At 33.4% G+C, this 22500-nt stretch overlaps 1 protein-coding gene across 3 annotated transcripts in view; it reads left to right on the top strand.

Annotated features, from left to right (window-relative positions):
- The first annotated feature begins 14433 nt into the window (after positions 1-14433).
- LOC115211947 overlaps positions 14434-22500 on the top strand; it is a 1127226-nt gene continuing 1119159 nt past the window's right edge. For 2 of the 3 annotated variants that reach the window (XM_036502953.1, XM_036502951.1), the window contains exon 1: positions 14434-14454. The gene's annotated coding sequence lies outside the window, so the exon portion shown is untranslated. The remainder of the gene's footprint in view (positions 14455-22500) is intronic. The other variant, XM_036502952.1, reaches the window with a different exon arrangement.

Here is a 22500-nt window from a genome sequence, read left to right as displayed (position 1 = left end):
TTTGTTAGGCAGTCTTCAAACATGCCTGAGTGTTTTGGGGCGTCTGGTGGGCGATATGTAGTGCATATGACGATATTCAGTTGTCTTATGTGTACAATTTGAGTTTCACATACTGAGTTTGAATATGACAGCAGGACCTGGGGCGTGAGGTCATCTCGGATGTACATTGCAACTCCACCATGGCTCCTCCCTTTTCTATCTGTGCGTATGACTGCATATTGCGGCATGTGTATTTCTGCATCACCTATATCGGGTTCAAGATGCGTTTCTGTGAGTGCCATGCATATAGCTTGATTGCATGTCACAAGGTCTCTCAGGAATGAAATTTTCTTTTTACAGTTTCCGCGCAGCAGCCCTCCTACATTCAGTAGAAATATTTTTGTGGTGTGTGTGTTGGTGTTGGTGTCTGTGGTGGCCATCCTGCATCTGTTGGAGGTGGCCTTATGTGGTGGTAGTTCCAGCTTTGTGCTTGTAGCCAGGTCAGCTGCTGAACAATTTTTTGTGCCATGCACAAAAAAGACTGCTGTTCAGCTGCCGCCTTTCTCACATCTGGGTGAAGCTGGCCACCTGTTGGGTTTCCGCGCACCACATCTGCATACCGTCTTTCAGTAGTGGTCAGTGCGCTTTTTTCCCTTCTTTTAACTTTTTGTTTTTGTTTTTGTTCTCCCTGAGGGAGGGACCTCTGTCTCGCGTCCGTGCGGTTTGGTAGGGCCTCCGATGTGCAAAGCGACAGTTTGCACCTTCAACGCCGTACCAGCAGTCCCCCCTCAGGTAGAATTTGCAGGTGTTTCTTTCCCTGCCCTTACAGTTTTTGCTGGGGTCCCTCTGCTTTCTCTGGACAGGGCTTCCTTTAGCCTTGATTCTGTCACCCTTTACCTCCTGCTTCCCATCAATTCCAGGGTGCCTTTCCTTTCTTGCGGCCATCGCACCTCTTTGGTCTTCAGTTGTGGTGTTGGAAGCTGGACATGTGTCATCGTTTCCCTTTGTTCCAGGCTTCTCCATTTGGCTCTGGATGCTTTCCTCATCCTTTTGGCCCTCCCTGCTGCCGTCACCTCCCAGGATGATGTCCAGGTGTCCATATGTTGCCTGATTAGAGCGTACGAACGGATAACTTCTCTCTTCTTTCGCTCTATCTGCGGGTGGTTTCTCGAAAAATTGTTGCTTTTCAGTATGTATATATATATATATATGTATATATATATATATATGTATGTATATCTATATTATGTATATATATATATATATATGTAATATATATATGTATATATATATATGTACTATATGTATAATATGTATATATATATATGTATATATATATGTATATATATAATATATGTATATATATATATGTATATGTATTATATGTTTATATATTATATATATATGTAATATATATGTATATATTATATATATAATATGATATCTATAATATATATAAATATATAATTATGTATATATATGCATATGTATATAAATTTATATATATGTATATGTATATATATGTACATATATCTGTATATATATATATATATATATGTATATGTGTATATATTATATTATATGTAATATATATAATATGTATATATATATATGTATATGCATACATATGTATATATATATGTGTATATATGTGTATATGTATATATATATATGTATATGTATACATATGTATATATATATGTATATGTATACATATGTATATATATATATATTATATCTATATATATTTATATATGTATATATTTATATATATTTATATATATATGTATATATATGTATATATAATATATGTATATTTATATATATATATTGTATAATTATATATGTATATATATATATATGTATACATATATATATGTATATATATATATATAATATGTATATATATACTTTATTTTAAGCAGCAGAAAATTCAACAAATCTGTTACTCTGAGTTTCTCGTTGCCGTTCATCAGACAGTTTTTGCTAGAATGGAACTTATATTTATTCAATCTACACTCTTACAAACGCTACACCTTTAAAAAGAAATGGACTTGTTGATTGGCCCTTTAGAAAAAACGGTCAATCTTCGAGCGATAAACAAAAAGGTCAAAATATATGTATATATATAAAAAAACTTATAAAATTATAAATCCGAGGAAAAAACCAGGAAAAAACCTATTGCCGTTAATGAAGACAGTACAAATTAATGCATAGAAATTAAACCTGTTATTAATACTGCAATACATATTTATATAAAATCTACATATATATAATCAACATACACAAAAGGATGCGCGTAAACGCCATACATGCATATACAGACGTATGAATATGAATCTAAATATACACATAAAAGCATGTGTACATATATTCACGCAAACCGTCTCGCACGCAAGCTAAAATTCATCTATGTAGCAATTATCATATACTGAGCAAGGAGGGGGAACGAAATAAAGGGAAAGAGAGAAAAAGGAACGAAGAGGGGTGGGGAAAAAACTTGTAACGATGTTATTGGCATCTATAGAGACCAGTATACATACACAAGTTTGAATTGATACAATACATACCGTCGTGTATATGTGTGCTTAAGCACAAGCATACTTTCACTTACACATACACAGATACGCATGCTTACAATACATATGCTTTGCTATACACATACTTATATAAACATTCTACTTTTGACACATTGCTTTTTTTTAAAAAAACATTGCTTTTAAAAAATGGTGCATTAATAAAAATATATATACGAAAGACATATAAAATAAAATATAACATCCTATTTTGGGTCATTTAAATAATCAAGGTAATATAAATAATCAAGGTAATCCTATGCAATACAATAACATGAAAACAAAGTTTGTAGGTTTTTCCTAATATATATGTAGAAACATAAGACTTTGCTATAAATCCGTCGTAGCGCTCAAGAGTCAAAATCAAAAATCAAAAATCAAAAATACAAAATATATACTCTATCCATATTGGTATATTTATATTCGACATTTTAAATTTAGCCGCGTGCCTACATAAGTTCATTAACTCACTTCTTTGATTCAAAGAATTATTGTCTTTGAATAAGATGTGCATTTTTTCTAATAGGCAAAGTCTTCACTTGAAATTATATTTGTAAGCTCCATGCCTGTATGGTGCCGCCCTGTCCAGAATGCTCCATGTCACGTTGAAAGGTGGGGCTTCCTTTTCTTTTAGTTCCCAGACATATTTTGCTAGGCTGGTTTTCTTCCTATTCTCTGGGTATTTAAAAGAATTCTTATGAGAATAAAATCTTGTTTTAAATGAATTTTTGAAGCCCCTGTGTATGTCTTGTATTCCGATGAGCCTTCCACTTGCACCTTGCTCTATAGACTACTCCTTTCACTAGACATTTCCCTTCTAACGGACAGGAGCTTTCGTTTTTGAAATTACATTTCTTAATGGGCTCGGCACCATGTCTCATCTCAATTAGCTCCTATTATGCTGGCTAAGTAAGAGGCGAAATTTCTGCAACAAGAAAAGCTAACCTTCAGGTTCTTCTATTAAATATTCTGTAGAATTTATTACCCTGCTTAAAATGCTTAGAGGACTAATCTCAAAAATTCCTTACCTATATTAGTCTTTACGGCCAAATTGAAAGCCAGGTTGAACCACAAAACTTTCCTGGTCCTAGTTCTTCGTGCAGCATTATTATTAGCATTAAGCTGGTTGAACTGGATCTTCTCCGAGAATCCACTATTCTTTAATGCGCTATCGTAATAAGGTGCAGCATTATGGAATGCTGCCTCGTCCGAAGAAATTGAAGATATTCTTCTACCTACATTGCTGACTAAGTTGCTAAGGATAACTGGTGGATGGTTCGAATCTTTGCTAATATACGATAGCTTTATATATATATATATATATGTATACATATATATATGTATACATATGTATATATATATATATGTATGTATTTGTATATATATATATATGTATATATATATATATAAGGAAGGAAGCACTCCGTCGGTTACGACGACGAGGGTTCCGGTTGATCCGAATCAACGGAACAGCCTGCTCGTGAAATTAACGTGTAAGTGGCTGAGCACTCCACAGACACGTGTACCTTTAACGTATTCTCGGGATATTCAGCGTGACACAGAGTGACAAGGCCGGCCCTTTGAAATACAGGTACAACAGAAACAGGAAGTAAGAGTGAGAGAAAGTTGTGGTGAAAGAGTACAGCAGGATCACCACCAGCCCCTGCCGGAGCCTCGTGGAGCTTTAGGTGTTTCGCTCAATAAACAATCACAACCCGGTCTGGGAATCGAAACCGCGATCCTATGACCGCGAGTCCGCTGCCCTAACCACTGGGCCATTGCGCCTCCACTTATATATATATATGTATATATATGTATATATATATGTATGTATATATTATATATATGTATATATATACGTATATATATTATATATATGTATATATATATATATATATATGTATATATATGTATATATATATGTGTGGATATATATATGTGTGTATATATATGTATATATGTGTATATATATGTATATATATATATGTGTGTATATATATGTATATATATATGTGTATATATATATATACATTCGACATCATATATCTATAGCCACTACACGTTCTTTATTTTCTCTTTTTATTTCTTTCTGTGTTCCTTTCTGTGGAAGAGCGTAGACTCGAACCGTTGAAGACTTTTTCACTTTCCTAGCGTTATACTAATACATCAGTCTGTTGTCTATACCACCTGTTTATATATATATATATATATATATTGATTTATCCTTGCTTTTACATTTTTCAGCCAGTAACATGTCGTCATAATGGGGCACTGGCTTTGATGTTGCTATAATTTTCTTTTTGGGTGGGTTTGGTGAATGAAGGAGTCCCAAGTTTCAGAACGTTTCGTTCAGAAACGAAAATCCACATTTGGTAATGTATACCCTCGTCGCACACACGCATACACACATAAAGACACACACACACACACACACACGCACATATATATATATATTATGTGTGCGCGCGTGTTTGTGTATATACGTAATGTATGAATATATATATATATATATATATATATATATATACGTTTAAATACGTGTGCGTGTATATCTATGTGCATGCGTGTATTCGCGTGTGCGTGTGTATATTTGTGTTCGCTATATATATATATATATATATAATATATATACGTTTAAATACGTGTGCGTGTATATCTATGTGCATGCGTGTATTCGCGTGTGCGTGTGTATATTTGTGTTCGTTCGTATATGTTTGCGCGTATGAGTGAATGTGCCCGAGTTGCTATATTAAATGCGTCACCGTTCATTATTCAACTATCAGTTTCCGATAGATAGCAGTATAGTGACGTTTGGTTTTGAATTCATACTCAAGTCATTTCATATTTGGCTTTACACCAAATGTAATTTTAGCACAAGGAAATCATCAAAATGATCGCACATTGGCAATCTTATGTAATTGGAAATACTGAACAAGCTGCAGAGTTACTTAGATGCAAAGATTACATAATGCTGAAATTCTGGAGAATGAGGAAAATTGCTCAACGGAAGATGCAACTCAGAAAAAATGCTGTTTGGGATTGCATTTTAATGTAATTTGCTGTTGCTATGAAATCATATATTTGGAATACGAGTGAAAATATCACCATTTTATCGATTTACCTTCCTAATCAAACCAAAAATATTATATACAGCAAATAATAAATACTATTCATCCACCGTTTGCAAATTTAACCATGGATTTATCACTGATTTTGACCTCGCTTGTTTGTTTCATATTTATATTAGATGATGTATTTATTGTATATTTTATCGAAGGTGGGGAGCCAATTACGCCATCTTCTTCCAGTCTTGTATTTGGTGCATTTTAATTGACTTTTTATCATGATTCTGAGGATTCGGTGCTACGTGTGTATGTTTTTGGATACTAGCAAATGGTTACTGTGAACATCCATAGTAGTATGATTAGCAAGTTTACTCCTAAAACTCATTGTTTTAGATCTATTCTCATTACATATTACTTTTAGATTCATAACAGATTCTGATAAAGAGAATTAAGTCGGCGAGCTGACAGAAATGTTAACACACCGGGCGAAATGCTTAGCGGTATTTCGCCTGCCGCTACGTTCTGAGTTCAAATTCCGCCGAGGTTAACTTTGCCTTTCATCCTGTCGGGTCGATTATATAAGTACCTGTTACGCACTGGGGTCGATGCAATCGACTTAATCCGTTTGTCTGTCCTTGTTTGTCCTCTCTGTGTTTAGCCCCTTGTGGGTAATAAAGAAATATATATTAGCTATTTCGTCCAGTTACGCACTGGGGTTCATCCGATCGACTTAATCTCTTGCCTGTCCTTGTTTGTCCACTCTATGTTTAGCCCCCTACGGGCAATGAGGAATTAAGAATTAAGATTCTACTAGAAAATCTTCCGTAGAAAGTATCGTGTTCCAGTGCGATGAAACGTATCGATCACGTGATTTAACCCTAACAAAAATACGCGCATTCAGCTCCATAGTTCAACGATAACTTAAACACTTCCTCTCACCAGTCTCCCAAATCTTCAAAAGGACTTTAACCGGCAGTGAACGTCTTCTCATTAAGATAATAGTAAAAGGAAAAAAAATCGTTTCAAACATCCTGCAGATACGTATTATTGAAATAGACAGGAATTCAAGTAACAGATTTATTAGACATGCAAAACTAAGCAAATATTATTGGATATAAAACAATTTCAATTCTGAAGGACGTAAGAGAAAAACGAACGGTTCTTATACAAATTAATGTATTTTTTTTTCAGCTATTAATGGCTGTTGATATTGAAGAGTTTTCAGATGAGCTGTGTACATTTAACAGATGTTCTGAACACAAAATTAGATGAACAGTATTTATTTTTATAATATTTAAAACACGCAAATTACATATGAACATACATACATGTACTGATATTTGTTTTTAATTATATACATAAATATGTACATACATATATACATGCGTGTGCGCGCACGTGTGTGTGTAAACATCAATATATCTACCTGCAGATATATAGGTAAAAATATATATGTACATATACATACATATAACATTATATATATATATATTTATAAATTTACATACAGATGCATGCATATATATATATATATAATATATATATATATATATATATATATATATATATAATATATAATATATATATATACTTATATATAAAAAGTTATATATGCAATAATTTTTTCTGTATGCATACAATTCACCACATTTATAGATGCAGGAATTATACTGTCACACACACACACACATACACACACATATATATATAGGAGTGTTTTAATGTTTAAATATATATATATATATATATATATATATAAATATATATATATTACGTAAATATAAACTTATGTATATGTGTGAGTGTGTATATATACATATACGCTCATGAATGTGTAAGAGCTTTTGTGTGATCATGTTTCCACGGTTTTGCAATTTTAATGGATAAATATTTAAAGATACTCAACAAAATATAGACCCGTTAAGTTGATGAAATGAAAGAATATTTTAAGCATACAAAGTGCAATATTACACAGAATGTAGCAAATTATCACACAATGAAAATGCTTAAATATAAAAGAATGAGAAGCACAATCATTTAAGGAAGACTGATGAATTATATATGAAGCGATGTATTTTCCTAAGGCCATGTATTCCAACTATAAGCCAGTAACAATTACTAACTTCTTAAACATTTTTTTCAAAAGTACTAACACAGTCGTATTGTGGTTTATAAAGTCATTGTGATTGATATTTAGGGCTTTTTCTCTGGAGGAAAAACTGTAAATTTCCTCCGCTCTCGCATTCTTGGCGAGTTCGTTTCACCTAGCTCTGAAGTATATAATCTCTTGCTAACATAACGCATCTAAAATATAACTTCATTTTCTGGCTTTCAGTCATACCTGTACGTTAATTATATTATAAAGCTAAGAATTTTAGACTGGAGTTGCTTTTCTGGCACATCTCTAATCTAAATATGTATGTGTATAGTATGTGTATATATATATATATATTATATATATATATATATATATATATATAATATATAGATATATATTAGAATTATGATGTGTGAAGTGTGTGTAATGTGTGTTATTATTCTTGCTCGCTAATTTGTCTTGTTATGTCTCCTTACTAACGGTATATATAGACCGTTAGTTTTATCTTTTGAAACAGTTGTCGTGACGACGAGTTGAACTTTTGTACCCGATATGTTGTGTTGCCTTCTATAAGAGCAAACCGAGGTCTTTTGTTTTTTATAGCTACTGTTGAAAAGGATGTGTCGAACTCTGGGATAAATTATGTTTTAGGTTGTCTATTAAATAAGATGTGAATAGCGATATTAAAAAGATAATAATATCTCATTTTAATGTTGAATTTTTTAAAATTGGATTTTTAATATTTGGGAAATTTTGCTTAACTAGAAAATTGTTACTGAATGTATTAGTGGCTTCGCTCATATTGGGATGTGAATTCATCCAGATATTTTTCATGTTGCTGATCATGTTAATATGTTCGGTTATGTCCATTGATTATAGTAGCCATCCAAAGTTACTCCTTACTATTACAGACAAGGCGACGAGCTGAAAGAATCGTTAGCACACTGTTGTTTAGCGGCATTTCGTCCGTACGTTCTGAGTTCAAATTCCGTCTGGTTCGACTTTACCTTTCATCTTTTCCGTGTCGATAAAATAAGTACCAGTTGGGTATCGGGCTCGATGTAATTGACCTACCTCCTGCCCCAAAATTGCTGGCCTCCTGCCAAACTTTCAAGTCAGTGTTACGGATCCGTCTGTGGGGAACTTTCAGATAGTATGCACCTTAGTTCAATAAGTAAGTTCTCCAGTTCATAAACATCAACACGTAAAAATGAACAGTTTATAAAATGAATATTTGTTCAATTAAGTTTAAATATACGATCGTGAGCAGTACGTTTCTAATAGTAAATGTAATGTTTATACTGCCACAAAAAATCATGGAGATCGTCAACAGGATAAACTATGTATTAATGCTAAAGCAAAACTCGTGAATTTACGAGATGGTATCTAAACGTTCGCGGACTGGTCCTGTTTAAAAAAATAACTTATTTACTTAAGTTTTAACATCATCTTCTCCCAAATACTCGCCTTGTGCAACAATACACGCATCGCCGCCACTTTTGGAATCCGGCCGGGAAGTTGTTTTCCGTAAGCGTGTAGAGGACCTTCTGCGGCTTTCTCTGAATCTCGAAAGCAATGTTAAAACGGCGAACTTTGAGTCGCTTTTTCATCTCGGGGAAGAGGCAGAAGTCTGCAGGCGCTAAATCTGACGAATAGGGCGAGTGCCTAAACGGTACCATGTTGCTTTTAGTGAGTGAGGAGGGTTCGATTACAGAGTGCATTGTCGTCGTGAAGAATCTAATTCTTCGGTTCACAGATCATGTCTCTTTCGCCAAATGTCTTCCCTCAAACACATCAAACGTCGAAGTAGATCTCTTGGTTGACGGTCTGACTCTGGGAGATGAATCCTCGATCATATTTCAAGGAATAATTCTCTTCGCAAGTTTTCCAGATCGCGCATTGTCTTCCAGTGATGTTCTGCTTTTGAAGCGCCCATGCCACTCAGAACATTGCGTACAACCCATTGGCTCATCGCGTCAATTTGCCGAAAGATGTTCAATGTCTCTGCAGCAGACCTTCCAAGTTTAAGAAAATTTCACGTTGTGTCTTTGTCCCTGTCGATGATAAAATTGCAGACCACATTATACAGGTGAACACAAAATCACAAATTTCACTTCTTGCGAAGTAAACAAAGCGATGTCACTCGGCACACTGCCTCACGAAGGTTACTACTAGATCTCACTGCGCAGGGAACCGTATGATGCCATCTCTTGGCGCGGTACAGAAATAGTTCAGGAATTTTTTCATGCCACATCGTATGAAACGGGAAAGCATACTTCTAACCTAAATCAAGAAAAATTACTTCTGAAATGCTTGTTGCAGATAAACACTATCACATATACACACATATAATATTTTACAACCTATTTCGGTATACACATATGCGTGTGTCTGTGCGCGCACGTCTGTATGCCCGCGTGTGTGTGTCAGTGTATCTATATACATATACATATATATATATATATATATTATATATATATATATATATATATATATATAATATATATATATATATGTATGTACATGTATGTGTATATTCCTCTGAAGCCTAATTTTATTTACCCGCATTACTACGTCTCCCTTTCTCCCCCTCTCTCCATATATATATATATATATATATATATATATATATATATATATATATATATATATACATATATATATATATATATATATATATATATATATATATTATATATATATATATAATATATATATATATATATATATATTATATATACAGGCACTCGTTTATGTGTATATGTGCACATATTGCGTATATATATATATATATATATACATATGCATATGTCATGTTTTACTCTCTTCAGTTCTCAATATATGTCCAAATATAAATATATTATGAACAACTATGTTTGGCATAGTGCAGACACAAAAGTAGTTACCTATATCAAATTATGACAGAAGGAGCCAAACTGTGAAAAGAAACCGATCAAATCATAAAAAAAAAAGAGTTCTATAAAATAAAAAATATATATGATAAAAATACGATGATTGTATTAAGAATAGTGAAATCATATAAACAGAATATTGCGGATGAATGACAGGAAAAAATATTTCAAATAAATGATATCGAAATGATATTATCTTTTTTTTTTGGTGGGGGGGGCTTCAAAAGAATAAAATGAAACATGAATATGTTCCCTTACTTAAGGTTTTGCTTCTTTTCTGTTCAAGGGGATAAACTGGATCACATCATCACTTTTTTTTATTTTTTCCTGTTTCTTCAAATATTAAAGTTTTCCATTAAATGTTTAAATGGCTTCTACAGCGACATACTCCGCACAGTTTTACACTTCAAATTTACTGTAAATTCTTGGACGCGTATCAGCTTTCCTGGTTATGTATGCAAATATGCAAACAAGTAGACACACACAGGCATAGGCACGCAGTGTGAGCTGGTAGCAACTTCATGAGGCAACGTATATATTTATACATATATATTTATACTTATATCTTTATATCTTTATATTTTTACAAATTTAGTTTGTGTATATCAATGCACGAACCTCAGCAATGGGCTGTGTACAGAAAAGATTATCGACACGTATTTGTATTTATGTTTATATATGTGTGTGTATGTGTGTATGTATATGCGGGTGTATACATTTGTGTGTTTGCATATATGCGTGTGTGGATACAGAGAGAGAGGGAAAGAAAGAAAGAAAGAAAGAAAGAAAGAAAGAAAGAAAGAAAGAAGGAAAGATGATGATGATGAGTAAAGGCAAGAAAAACTCAGGAGTAACAAATTTCCGCAACGGTAATATTAGTTTCACTCTTGAAATGAAAGGAAAATTATTTTGACGTTACGGAAAACCGAAAGGGTTGGAAAGGCAATGTAAAAGAGAGATGAAGAAGAAGAAGAAGAAGAAGAAGAAGAAGAAGAAGAAGAAGAAGAAGAAGAAGAAGAAGAAGAAGAAGAAGAAGAATGCCTACCTGCAAAAAACTATCAGGCCAACATATTCAAGAACGGCAGTAGCATGTGTATGTCAACAAAATGAAACCACTGATCATGTTGTCTCCATGTGCAATCCCCTTGCGCTTATAGAGTATCTCAACAGGCATGATAGAGCAGCACAGAGTGGAGTTCGGTTCTGTGGGAAGAGGAGGGGGAACTTTTATTTCTTGCAAGGTAGGATAAGATCAGTCAAAATATTCGCGAGTGATATATTAGAACTGCTTGATAGTCCAAACTGAGCTTGGCATTGTAGATGGTATCAAATATTAATTATTTTCTTTATTTCGTGGCATAGATGTCTACATTAAAACTTTATTCATGTAGTAGACCATATTAAAGTCTAGAAATATTTGTAGTAAAGAATGGAAAATGATATATATTTTATTTGATCAATATTCTTCTTACCTTTTCCAATGATACTGATAAACTACATGTGGTTAATATGCTTTTAAATAAATCACCTCATTTAAACATTCACATATTTTTCAGGAAAAAAAATTCTAACACCATATTAATTGCTCTATATTAACTTCTTTTTTGCGCTTCCATTCTCTCTCTCTCTCTCTCTTTCTCTTTGTCTGTCTTTTTTACAATGTCATTATTATCCTCGCAGTTTTTATAAATGCTTTAATCATCGTTACCCTATTTGTGTTAAAGAATTGATTGTTTTGACACAGTTGGAAAATGTCATTTAACTAAGAAAGTTTTCTTTGAAACATTGCTGGGAGCAATCATATTGGAAGGTGTGCTAAACAACATACTTTTCATTTCCTGATCACGGTGACTCTTTTCGAGTCTGGTTCATTATAATTAGTTTATCCCTAAAATTCTTCCCTTAGTTGTAGGCAAACTGTTCAGTCACTCTAGGCACTATTTCAATAGTTAGTCAAGTCTGTAAAGTTTATGAACCCCTATTGACTTGTTGAATACAAACTATCCTTGCCTTCATTTCCTCACCCATTGCCTTTAGTTGCCATAAGAGTATGGTTCACCATTCACTAGTTCATATTGATAACTCAATAGAACGTTTATTCACAGAGGCAAATTCCTACAAAGTAGTAGTTTTATGTGAGAACTGAACTGTCAATAGAATTTACTTGTATTTATATAGTTAAGCTGTGGAGGCACATGGCGTAGTGGTTAGGGCAGCAGACTCGCGGTCGAGAGATCACGGGTTCAAATCTCAGACCGGGCGATGTGTGTGATTATGAGCTCCATGCGGCTCCGGCAGAAGGTAATGGTGAACTTCTGCTAACTCTTTCGCCACAACTTTCTCTCACTATTTCCTCCTGCATCTTGCAGCTCACCAACGACGGACCATCCATATGGGGAACCTATACGCCAAGGAAACAGGGAAACCGGCCCTTATGAGTCTGGCGCGGCTCTAGAAGGAACAAACAACTGTTCCTTCTAAAGGATGAAACAACAATATATAGCTTAAGTTATTAGAATACGATATTAAGTCGAAGCCTCGACAGGTAGCAGTGCAAACTCTATACAGTTGGAGGCGGGCTGATAGTTCTTCACGATCTGTGACTTTAGCACTAGCATAAAACAATTTGGCAGCCCAACCAAAAAAATATCACAGGTATGCTTCAATGTAATCCTTTTCAAAATCCATCTATCTCACCTTTAAAGTTATAAAATCCAAGGTCGTTGATTAGAAAATGAAACCATAACAAGGAGTTAATGGACTTCAAATCTGTTAACTATCCTTAGCTTCCTCCTGTTATAGTTCAAAATATGAACAGCGGCGGTAAAATGTATTTTAATGCTTTATTTTTCTGAAAGTTATGTCACGAGTAATGAAAATGTGATTGTTAGATCTAATCTAATAGAATCGGTTGTCAAGAAAGCACTCTTATATTATGTCTATGTACTGTAGTATTGGTGTGGTACAAACAATGCATCGAGCTTTGGTAATAAATAATAATTGTATTTCACTAAATAGATAATAGTTATTCTCTGTTAAAATATTCATTAAAATATTTTAATCATTAAAGTGAATCGATCGAGGACATTCTGAATTATGTATTAGTCGATTCAGGGCACATTATGGTCTGATGGGCAAGCAGATATTTATAATACAAACTAGCTCCTGTGCATTCTACACTAAGTGAAAGTAATATCAAAATAGATCTTTGCCGTATGGTTGGTTTCTAAATATAATGACTCTTGTTATATATAAATTTTGGTATCTTTCCGAAGCTAGGTAAGTAGCTTGCTTACCAACTACATGTTTGCGGGTACAGTCCCACTGCGTGGCACCTTGGGCAAGTGTCTTCTACTATAGCCTCGGGCCGAAAAGACTGTCGTATATATATATATATATATATATATATATATATTATATATATATATATATATATATATATATGTGTGTGTGTGTGTGTGTGTGTGTGTTTGTCCCCCAGCCAACATCCCCGTAACTTAGCGGTTCGGCAAAAGATACCGATAAAATAAGTACTAGGCTTACAAAGAATAAGTCCTGTGGTTGATTTGCTCGACTAAAGGCGGTCCTCCAGCATGGCCGCAGTCAAATGACTTAGACAAGTAAAAGAATAAAAGAGTAAGCATTAGTGTTTTATGAATGTTATATGTTTGTAAATATAATGAATTTCTACTAATATATTTTCTTTTTTTTTTCCATTTTTAGGTAAGTCGTTTTCCTTTCACGTTACTAACAAAAATCTGAAGAATTGATCAAGTTCCCCACTGCAAAAAGCTGTTTACTATTGGTAACATTAAACGAACTTAGTAAGTACATAAACACCCAAGCGTTATTTCATAAGAATATATATGTGACTCTTTTGTTCATATTTTTTTTCTATCCTCGTAGATTAAACAATATAATTTCCAACTCAGAATCAATGTTCTTTCATTAAAATTTAGAGAGTATCAACTAAGAAGCTGTGTATATGTCTGTTAAGAATGCATGTGCGCAACTGTGCACGTCTTCATGTGGTTGTATTTATCAATGTGCTAGGCTGTATACATATGCGTATTTGTATGTATGTGTATGTTTTTTTTATGTATCATGCATGAATGTTTCTCTCTGTGCAAATATGTTTTGTAAGTATAATAATAATTGTGGATAACGACTTAGGATTGGCAATATGTGCGCGTAAAAAAACTGCACTCGTAAGCAGGTTAAATTCACCACAATTGCTTTTGTTTCCATTGTGGAGTTGTTATACGAATGTTTTAGAATTTTAGTTTCTGTTAGTTTACATACATACACGCTAAAGCATCATTGCATAATATACAGAAGAACAAATTGCTGTTGTTTTGTTTAGTTTTATTTTTTCTACAGAACACTACATTATAGAAATAAACATATTTCTATATTGAATTTTAGTTATGCAACGTCAGTGTTTTCATCTGCATGAGGCATATGTCGACTATAGATTTAATGTTGTGGAGAGAATTGTTTCAAGAGAATACCCTGCTAGTTTATATTGTTAATGAGGGTATGCTGGCTTTAAACTTTTTTAGATATTCAAGTCACCTTCAAGCGATGTTTTCTATTCAGTAAACAACATAGATCAGCTAAACAATTCTGTATAACAATCGAGGCATACTCCGCAGAACAGAATATAATACAATTGCATACAATTCAAACTCACACACACAGACGCACTTGCACACATATACACACACATACACATACTCACACATACGCAAACACACAAGGTAATAAACATACACGGGCGTACACACACACAATCATTCATACATATATATACACAAACAATAACTTTAAATTAGAGTCAAAACTATATCATGCACATATATGTCTGCGAGTATGTGAGTGTGTAATATATATATATACATATATATATATATATATATATATATAATATATATATATATATATATATATATATATATATATATAATATATATATATATATATATATAGCACCAATTGATTTTCACCATTCTCCATTTCTTCTTTCTCTTCTTACTTATATTTTATTTATTTTCCCGCTCTGGTGAAGTTTTGTGATTCAATTTGGCATAACTAATTACCTACAATGATAACTAGCATTACTAATTATTGTGGCGGTTAGAACTGACAATCATGCTAACATAAACCGCCGTATGTCGAGATTCTGTCTTTTTGCAATTAATTAATAAATAATAATTGATATAAGCCAATTGTTATCCATTAATTTTATCTCCATTTTCTGTTTTCCTTTGAATATTGATAAACTCTAGTATATTTTTCTCCCTAACTATCCTTTATGAGCATTAACACCGACACTCATGATTAAAAATAGGTAATACACCAGTGGATTCATAAAATACAAGTTATCCCTTAGACAGTTGTTATAACCTCTAACCTAAACTCACCTATACATATATATATATACATAGATATGATATATATGTATATAAATGTTTGTGTGTACTTATACAAGTATATGTGTGTGTATGTGTGTGTTCTTTTATGTGTAGTGTAATATATTGTCTATGTATATATGAATGCATTGATATAGGTAATTAGTTTCGTTTTATATTTTATTTTCTGTCTCTTTTGTATCTTCAAACTTTTCCTTCCTGTATTAGAATTATTTCAGTTTCTTTTCTTTAATTATAAAAGGAACGAAAAACATATTTGTAATGTACATAGAATCCATTCAATTAGATTGTCCCCCTTCGTTGTCCACTTCTACATGCTTATGAGCAGGATATATCTTCGCTATTTTCTATGCTTAGATGTTGCTAGTCAATACAGATGATCACTTAAATTTATTAATTACATGACATCTTTCCAGAAATATAGTCCCTTCGATAAAGTGTAGGATTTGTTTGACATATTCTAGGCACTACAACGCAGTGCTAGCCGTAAAACCCCAAAACATTAGCTTTATTTGATATACATGGCTTTCAATATTGTAAAACAGTGTGCGAGACTTCCTGGTCGCAGGTATATTTCCAAGAAAATACCTCTAGAACAACTTGTCATCAAGTGACTGTTTACAAGGAAACACCAACTTTCTGGTTGCATGTCAGAATGTAGAAACCTCGACTGCTAAGTCATCTGCGGAAACTAAAACTAGGACATGTTATTTTTCCGCTCGTCAACCGTAAAACAAACACATTTAGCTGCTTATCACTACTGCATTGTTCCCAAAGAATCAACTACGTGTGGACAAATCTGAAGAAATTTAATGTCTCAATTAATTATTTCAAACATTCTATCAAATGCTTTCGCGATGGTACGAGAATATTTCTTTTAATTGGTAGAGGGTGAAAGCGTGCGGCTCCCAAGTTATTTGTCTGCACACTATGCTTTGCACTGCATTTCAATGCGCAGATATATTTATGCAATGGTTGTTTCAAAATATGCAAATTAGCATCTGTTTCTGAAGTCGTCTTTGCTCTGGAGTTAAGTAAAAAGAAGTTGTCATTCTGCATGTCGAACAGACTTCCAATTTCGAGCATGTATATACTGGTGTATGTATAGATGAATATATGTATACATGTTTATGTGCATGTAAATATGTAAGTATGGTATGTATATATACATATATACATACACATATACATATATAGATAGATAGATGTACATATATACATATATATACATGCATTTACAAATACAATTAGGCATACGTATAGATATACATACACACATATACATATATATATATATATATATATACATACACACATACGTGCATATATATATATGTGTGTGTATGTATGTATGTTTGTGTTCATACCGGCATAAAATCGGGAAATGATTCGCATTGATGAAATTATATGTAACTACTGAAAGAAATAGAAGAATTTAGATGAATTTAGTTCAGTAAGATTATTATGTCTTGCTGTCTATTTGTATATGAAAGAATGCTAGCATGCAAATCTGAAAGGCAAAAATAGATTATGAATCTCTATCTTACAAGACATACAGTGCTATGGAGGTTGTATATTTGATTGGATAAAATGTGATAAGCTAATATAATTGGATAGCGCTGTCAAGAAAATTCATTTGAAGTGTCTTGTCTGTTTAAAATTCCAATCAGGGCAAATATCTAATGAAACAATTTGATCTTTGGTCTGGTTTGTAGATATATTTCAAAAATACCATATACAGTTATATAAATGTGCGCTAGTAGATAAGAAAGGAAAGAAGAAATAGGACAGACAGAATACGATATTAATATTAAAATCTTGTTAACATCTTAACCGTTAATTTATAATAATTCATATACTGGAGGTTAATTGCCGTCATAAACAAAGATACGGTATATAAAAATTTGCTAACTTCTCTAGGGCAGAGTGACTGACGATTATTTCAGATATAATTGAGATATTTATGAAGGTAAAAATATTAGGTTATACTAGAAAACGTTTACCATGTAGTTTTACTAAATAATTGTATCGTCCTTTTGAGTGCCAATTGAGTGGACTGGAGTACTGCGAAACAACATGCTGCTGGTTTTCGAACTCACCATCGTGAGCCGAGTACCCTAACCTCTAAGCACGCATCAGCAGATACCAGCTGATAATTGCATAATCTCATATTGTTACACAAACATACACAGATAACGACATACGCACATATACACTCAAGTAGAGTGTATTGTTACGTACACGTACATACAGTCTATTCGTTTTATACATACACACATGCATACATCTATAACACACGCATATACGCAACGATATCAGCAGAGAATTATAGTCTTATATTGTTACACAAATGTACACAGATAACAACTCACACACACACACTCATATATCACCACACATTCCACACGTAGTTTGTATGTTAAACATACGGATACCAACGTACGCATTCAGTTATTGTTTCACACACAGGCAGTCTCACACAGTTACGCGTACACACATACACGGTGTCATACAATTATGCGCGCACACACAAAGACACACGCAAACACACAGCGTCTCATACAGGTACGCACGAGCACACACACTCACACACACGCACACAAACACACACACAGTCTCATACAGTAACACGTACAAACAAATACAGTCTCATACAGTTACGCCAATACACACAAACACACTCAAACACACAATGACATACAGTTACAAGCACACAGACACATACCTATTTCTTTACGACCCACAAGGGGCTAAACACAGATGGACAAACAAAGACAGACAAACGGATTAAGTCCATTATATCGACCCCAGTGCGTAACTGCTACTTATTTAATCGACCCCGGAAGGATGAAAGGAAAGTCGACCTCGGCGGAATTTGAACTCAGAACGTAGCGGCAGACGAACACACACACATACCAACAGACAATCAGCGTCGTATTTTGAATTCATTCATTATTTATTGGAACGCTAAAAGTTTTGTAGAGCTAGTTGAGGGTGGTGGAGGGTGTAGTGACTATAGGAGACTGACACGTCAGTCTTACCAAGCCAATTTTATTAATACCGACAAATTCTTTTTTCCGTTGATATCATACCTAGCTCTTTATGTCCAGAAAAGAAACATAATTGTGGAAATAAATTATATGAACTTCTTTAGATAGATGTAAATATGTCGTGAGAGTCCTAAAGTTTTACAATCTGCAATGTAAATTGACCTATAAGACATTTGTTCTCGTATTTCGCGGATACAGTTTATCGTTACCCACCAAATAATGCTTGGCATTTCGATATGAATACTCCTATGAAACAATACGTAAAAATATCTGTACTCCATATTACAAATTGCTTCTCACAATATAAGACACCTGAATGTATTATAATTGATTTTTGGTTTTATTTCCATATAAAAATGAATAAATACTGAATGAATTTATGTATTTCTTCATTTTTGTATTACATTTCAGTTATTGAATACAGTATCCAAAAGCCATTTAAAAGCAGATGAGAAGAATTTTGAAATAACTAAATCTAGCCTCTTGTTTCCATTTACCTTAGAAAAAAATCAGATGATTACCGTTACTGAAGTAGTTTTCTATCGACTCAAACAAAATTTGAATGCGTTGCTAAATTTGCTGGACACCTCTCTTGAGATTATAGGCATTTCTAAGCTGCAGCCAGTAGTAATTATTTGTATTTGTTAATATATCACCATCTTTATTTATGTAACATTTGTGAAAACTCGAGCATCTGGTTTAAGCTTATTCCTAAACTAATATCTCGTTTGAAAACAATACTTATGGAGTCATATAATTGATTTAAAGGCAATTGAAAAATACATGGTGCATTGTTGCACAATTTTCTATACAATTATATGCTGAGAGAATTTCTGTATTATTATTTCTTTCGAAAGTATTTTCAATTTTCCATTTGAAATAAAACTTCGTCTCGTGATGTGAAGGAAACGAAGAAATGAGATTACATCAGTAAAATGCCTCAAAGACGCAGACTATGTAACATGTTTCAGCCTCAAAATTTACTTTACTTCTTTTAAATATATGAACAAACTTTTAAATAAGTGAAAAAATCTTCAAACAAAAAGTGAAGGAAATGATTTCGAATGCAAACACCGTTTATAATTCTTAGAATTACTCCAAAAAATAGAATACAGTTCGAATATCACCTTAAGTATTTACGATATATTTCTGATATTTCGATAATATATGTTGATATGTCACACCCTGCTCTCTAATGTGTCACCTGATGGACATGCTCGAAATTATGACAGCTGTAGAGGGTGTTGCTGGTTGTGATGTAATTGTTGATTTTGCAAGCATCATTAACACTTATTTATACCATTCCGTTTTCTAATTTATCATTATTGCTTTCACAAGCAACTTACTATTTCTAATCTTTGACATCATTCAATATCATATTAAATTCAATATTAAATGCAAAGTTCCAATATTTCTCCTATATAACAAGTACTTTCTAGCAAATGTGAATCTTAATAATAACTTGATGGAATTGCCATTCTTGAACTCAAAATCATTTTAACAAATCTATTAATATATTGGAACCTCTCACTAGAGAGTAATAATGGTAGATTCACACTAGGAATAATGTTTCGCTTAACAGAAAATTTAAGTATATCCAGGATGTTCATTAATTAGCATTTTCATAATCCTACTATCTTGTAGTGTATATTAATATCCAAAATCATATACTCGTATGGCTGTGGTTAAAATCCGAATAATTTTGATAACTTTCGATTAAATTATAGCAGATGTCAAATGTTCGCAATATTCCATTTCGGCTTGAAAATCGCCAGCTTCTGCAATATCCATTTGAAGAATAGAATCGTTAGGAAGTAGGATACAGAGTTCTGTTATATTTGTAACAGAGATATATGACCCGCGTTCTAAGCCCACATTGGCCCAATTTGCATTCTATAATCAATTAAATTTACATCCAATCAAGTTCTTAATTTATCAACATGATAAGAGGCCATGCATGAGAGAGCTGGCAGAATCGTTAGCACTCCGGGCGAAATGCTTAGCGGTATTTCGTGTCTTTATTTTCTGTGTTCACATTCCGCCGAGGTTGACTGCGTTTCATCCTTTCGAGGACGATAAATTAAGTACCAGTTACGCTCTGGGGTCGATGTAATCGACTTAATCCGTTTGTCTGTCCTTCTTTGTCCCCTCTATGTTTAGCTCCTTGTGGGTAGTAAAGAAATAGGTATTTCTTCCGTTGCCACATAAATTCAAATACCGACGTTGTTAACTCTGCCGTTCATCCTTTCGAGATCGATTAAATTAGTACCAGTTACGCACTGGGATCGATATAATCGACTTAATCCGTTTGTCTGTCCTTGTCTGTCCTCTCCGTGTTTAGCCTCTTGTGGGTAATAAAGAAATAGGTATTTCTCCCGTCATTACGTTCTGAATTCAAATTCCATCGATGTTGACTTTGCCTTTCATCCGTTCAGCGTCTATAAATTAAGTACCTGTGAAACACTGGGTTCTGTTTAATCGACTACACCCTTACCCACAAAATATCAGGTTCTGTGCCTATAGTAAAAAAGATTATTATTATTATTACTAAGACGATGAACTGACCCAATCATTAGCACATTGCAGAAAAAGTTTGCAGCATTTCTGTTCGATCTTTACGCCTGAGTTCAAATCCCGTTACAGTTCACCTTGGTTTCGGGGAATAACTGATACTTAAGCATTGGACTCGTTGTAATCAACTAGCACCTTCTAAAACATTTCTAGAGAGCGAACTGGTAGATTCATTACTATGTCAAACAAAATGCTTACTGGCAGTTTTTTTCCGTCTCTACAAAATACCCCAATGTCAACTCTGCCTTTCATCATTTCGGGGTTGATAAAGCAAATGCCATATGAGCGCTGGGGTCGTTGTAATCTTTTTATAGAACCGCTAACATTGGTGCATTGCTGGTGCGTTGCCAAAATTTTAAGAAATTATATTTGTTTTATAAGGAGGAAGAGAAGAAACAGGAGAAGAAGGGGAGGAGGACAAGGAAGAAGGAGAAAATGAAGTGGAAGGGGAGGGGGAGGAGGAGGAGGGCGAAACAGACGACTACGATGATGACGAGCAAAATAGTTGTTAGCTTGTAGTAGAAAACGTAAATCTCCCTGCCTCTGCTTAGTGTATTGGAAGCAAGCTTTTAATGTGCATCCTAAAAACAATTTTGCTATATTTCTATACCTCTCTCACGGTCATGGAAGTCGATGCTTTACTTATTTTTATATAATTATTAATAAATAAATAATTACATTTTCGTATATCTGGAAACCAATATGTTAATATTTTAATATCTTAATTTTCTGTTCTTTGAAATATAAATTGTTAGACATATATAGACGTAACCAAACATTAGCATACACAAAAACATATACATTGGATATAATTTAT

This window comes from Octopus sinensis, linkage group LG5 (genome assembly GCF_006345805.1).
Source record: "Octopus sinensis linkage group LG5, ASM634580v1, whole genome shotgun sequence".
NCBI classification, from domain to species: domain Eukaryota; kingdom Metazoa; phylum Mollusca; class Cephalopoda; order Octopoda; family Octopodidae; genus Octopus; species Octopus sinensis.
Note: the sequence above shows the minus strand (reverse complement) of the source record. Positions and strands in the feature narration are given on the sequence as shown.